Below are 5202 nucleotides of genomic sequence, written 5' to 3'. Positions count from 1 at the left end.
AAAGTTATAGTAACTTTCCCTAAACATTTTTATTTTTGGCCTCTTCCAATGAGAAACCTCTATAGCATGCCATGTGTCCAATTATTAAAGTATCTTTTTGAAATTATTTTTTGAGGAACTTACGTTTGTCTCCTAAACTTTCTGAATATTTCATAGACTAAGAAGTCTTAGATAGGAATATATAGAAAAAATACACAGCGTACTCGTTTAAAATTTATTTCAGGACTGTTCACAAATCGTAACTTTCACATGGTCTAACTCTGAAAGTATAGCGACCCCAATTTTGAAAATTGAATCAAATGTTCCTTCAGATTTATCCTTAATATGGTCCAATTTTCACTATCTAAAACCTCATAGATAAAATATATTGTGAGAAAGTCAATCTGACATGTTTGAAATTGATTTCTAGAGCATTGAGGAACCTAGAAATCCTTAGAGCATATATCTGAAATTATAGTGAACTAAGATATGAAATTTGAACTAGATGTTCACTAAGGTTTCACCTAAATGTGATCCTAGTTTCATGATCTGAAACCTCATAGAAAAAAAGTTCTAGTGAAAATTATGAACTGACCTATTTGAGACTAATTTCAGAAGCATTTAGAAAGCCTAACATCCTTGAAACATGTCTCAAAAAATATACTGAAAAAAGATCTCTCGTGTGCTTTGGCTACCATATTTTAATCTTTTCCCCCTTTCTACTTATTCTTCATATCCTTGGAAGCTTCTTGATGCACCTTCTTCTTCAATCCACTTGATTTCCCTTTCTTTGGTGTATGTTCTCTAGGGATTGTTTCTATATGCATGCCTCATATTCCATTCTAGGTTTGAAAAAAATCACTTGCTTCTGTAGATGGCTGTATAGACCCCCCAGATACTTGAGATTTATGGTTGGGTTCTTTGGGGATACATCTAACATTATTTTCATCCTCCTAAATTATGTGATGTACTCCTATCCACTCTAACCTTGTATTTGTCCAAAGTATGCCACCAAATACACTGATCCTCTACATACCCATTAGGGTAGAAGTGTGACCTTATGAAAAGCTTGAAATGCATCACTTAGTCACTAAAGGATCTCCATTTAGTATTGGAGTTTTTGGGTAGTTTTTCCACTAGGCTATGTTATGGCCCTCTAATTTTAGATGTGCAAATGAAATTTTATGTTCTTCCTCTATGCGATGCACACTAAAATAAAAATTTAACTATTTCTACTAGTGATTTAACTTCGAAGTGTTCATATATATATCCTCTCTTAGCTACTTTTCTCATCTATGAAACAAAAAACACTTGAATAGAATGAAACTCCTTTTCCTCCTAGTGGTCTAGTTATAATATTAGATGACAACCTAATAATGGTTAAATTTGACCCATACAACCCTTAATATGAGTCGCAAATCGAACCTTCTAGAGTGTTCCTCATAGTCCCCATTTTCCATGAGTAATGGGGGATCATGTGGCATCCTCTCAAATTATGGTTTTCAACTTTGATAGGTCAACTTCTAGGAGGCATAACTTTCTCATACAAGATCTAATTAAGGTGATTCTTATGCCCTTGGAAAGGTACCGATGTGTATATTATGGAATATAGGTGCTTAGTTAGAATTGGACAACAAAATGTGGTGACTTAAGGCCTCAAAATGGCTCCTAAAGTTTCTCACACTAAAGTTTCCAAATCAAGATCGTTGGTAAAAATGACCTTGCAAGTTGACATCTCCAAGTTTCCCACTCTAAAAATGGTCTGTATATGAAACTGCTTGAGGATTATGATAAATTGCAATTGATTAAATTAGAGTTTTAAGCCTCTTATGTCAAATTTATAAAAACATAAACATGAATGAAAAGTTTATTTTTTGCAGAAAATAACAGACAACATCACCATAATAGCAGGCACAACAAAACAAAATGATGAAGGAGTTCAACCCTCCTAGGCTACATCTTTCTGCTCCCAAAAACCTGTGTATAGCCTCTTTTTGCTCCCAAAAAGACCAAAAATTGAGAAATTTATTCCTCTTTCCTCCTTTTCCCAAATTCTGCAACTAACTGTCCTACAATTCGGCCAAAACCTGGCTTGAGCACCCCAAATGCGAAATTGTCACAATGAACTTGGCACAAGTCCCACTCGGTGGGTGAGTTGGTAGGATGGATAAGGGCACCCTTAAGCCCCCAGTCCTGAAAATCCTAGTCGCATGATGACCATACAACCACAAAAATTGTCGATATTACAGGGCCCTGTCTGGCCCCCTTCGCTGGTGCATGCCCTTAGTCTTATGCTCCTACATGTAACCTTGGCTTGGCCACTAGGGGCTGGCCCCTCTATCCCCCATGCTCCTTGCAATATGGTGGCATGTGACTGTGGCTGGGGCTAAATCCTAGCACCTTCCGGATTTGAAACTTTTCCTATGTTGTTGGTCACATGGGGGTCTATATGACCTGGGGCTAGCCCCCTTCAAACTGATCTCCACTGGTATTATGCTGATATCTTTGGTTGATATCTTTTTATTGATACCTTTTTATTGACACCTTTAATCTCTCATTGCAGATCATTTTTTATGTTGTTAATTTGATGCAACCAATTTATTTGTTGTTGGAATTTGTGAATTTTTCATTCTTCTGCAGTTCCCTTCAAGTATGCACAAATTTTCCATCTTTTTTGACAAGGGTTTTGTTCAAATCTTTAATTTTCCTTTCTAATTCATCATAACTCTCTTGTGATTCCTTGTCATATTCGATTCTCACAATTTGTATAGGTATATATATATATATATATATATATATATATATATATATATATATATATATATATATATATATATATATATATATATATATATATATATATATATATATATATATATATATATATATATATATATATATATATATATATATATATATATATATATATATATATATTCTAACGATGGAATTTTTGTGTATGACTTCACCCTAGAATCATGTAAAGTTATCCTCTTTCCCTCATAGGACATTGTCAAATATTCACTTTTCATATTTAGAAAGAATGTCCTTAGTGTTTCTATCCAATTAGAACCTAGAAAAATGCTAGCAATATTAAAACTATTAAAATTTTAGACATTAAATTGAGATATGATTGTATAATAACTAATTGATGGTATTAATTCATAAATTTCAAATTGTTTGTAACCATGGCTACAGTTTTTAACAAATATACTTATCATGGAAATAACAATCAATTTGTTTAGTTGACATCAATATATTTTTCTTCATTTTATAAACAAATATCAATGATTATGCTTGCTTTTGAATAGTCTATTTAAGTTTTAAGAATCTAAAATTCTATATTTTACTACTTATATTAGATAACCTTCCTTCCTTCTCTTTATTAAAATCCATTTTTCTAAAATATTCCACATAACATCAAATTGATACCACTTTATAGGACTTAAATAATGTCTTCACACCGTTTTCTTTCTTCACTTAGAAGCACTTGGAACCACCCTCTTTTCAATCATTTGTTTTTTAATTTAATTTACTTATGCTAACAATAACAATTATTATATATTTGATTTATTTATTTATTTTTCTTTTCCTGTTTTTTTGGTAAGTGGTCTATTTTCTTTAAATATGTGGAGGATATAAAACTTGAAAACTAAATCTCCAAAATTTTGTGCCAATTTTTTTCAAAATCCTGTTTGGATTTTCATTATTTTCTGACTAAATTGTAAACTCATTAGAATACTGCCATAAACATACAATGTGATAACGAATTGTGAACTTTCATTAAATTTAAGCATTCACTGAAGTAAATTAACTTTACTTTAATTAAAGTCTATGGTGCATATGACTGACATTGGCTCGCAACAATGCTTATTCAACTAATGTTCAAGATCCAAAAGTGTACCCCCCTCCTCCATACCAAACACAATCGGGCCCCTCTACAAACCGTCGATTGGGTGGAAAATAACATACGTCATTGGATCGATAGAGTGGAACTAGGCCTTGGAATTTGGATCATGAACTCCCCCTCCTCTGGATCTTCAGGCTCATTCTTCTGGATCTTCGCAATGGTAACAGTGGCGATGGGCTCCACATCAATGATGTGCTTTCCTTTGTCCTTCTTCTTGTCAGGTTTTGACTCAGGGTCAGAACATGCATATGATTATGAAGCCTTCAACTCAGCCACTATTGATTGCTTGGCTCGACACACACTTGTGTTACGAGTGGGGCTCTTATGGAACTCACACCACTTTCATGTGTCCTTCTTTGAGTTCGTGGTTTTGTTATTTTCTTGTAGCTTCGACGGGTTGTCTTGGGTCACCCTACCTTGGCTTTGTCCTTAGTTATGTGGTTTGGGGAAGCCTTTCCCTTGCTTCGGATTCGCAGATCCAAAGTCTTTCTTATTTTGTTTAAACTTCTGTTTGATCTAGAAAACGTATCGATATGTCGTGCCAAGCAAGGATATGTATAGGAACTCCATCTCGTCTTGGATATACCTGTGTAGGTAGCCGCAGTATTTGAGTACCAAATTCCACTCAAAATCCTTGATACCCAACTTTGTGTGAACGGTATGAAAAATATTGGTAAAGTTTGGCATGTCTTGGTCCCTTCCCTACCATAGCATGGTCCACTTTATGTATTTATCATCATAGATTTTGACAGGGTAGTACTACTCCTTGATGGCATATCGAAATGAATTCCAAGTGGGTGCAGCTGAAAATAGTGAGGCTATACTTTCATCCTTCTGCTTGCAGGAGGTTTCCCACCACTCCTTGACATGGGGGCATCTTTGAGAAGAGTGAAAGTAATCTTTTCTTGGTTGGAGAAATCATGAACAAAAAAGTACCCTTCTAGCAGATTTAACCATTTATCTACAACATCTACATCTATTTGAGCCTCAAATATGGGGATCTCAAAGCTAACTTGTACCTTAAAGGGTGTGGCATTTCTAGAGTAGGTGTTGGAAGTAGAAGTGTCACCCTTGGGTAGCCGTTGAAGGATCTGGGAAAAATTGTCCATCATCGTGTTCCTTTGTTGCTTGAGGGCTTCTTCGAGCAAGATTTTGATAGGATATCCTACCTCCTCATCTTTCTTTTCTTTCGCCACAAGAGGTCGTCTGGATTTGTGAGGTTAGTCTTGCAAAGGTTCAACCTGTTGAAGCCCTAACTCCTTATATCCCAATCTCATTGCAGATATGCAAAGAAGAACATAGAAAGAGCAGAC

This window comes from Pinus tabuliformis, chromosome 7, assembly GCF_031772625.1.
Source record: "Pinus tabuliformis cultivar Carrire ecotype Pingquan chromosome 7, CPIR1, whole genome shotgun sequence".
Taxonomy (NCBI): Eukaryota; Viridiplantae; Streptophyta; class Pinopsida; order Pinales; family Pinaceae; genus Pinus; species Pinus tabuliformis.
Note: the sequence above shows the minus strand (reverse complement) of the source record.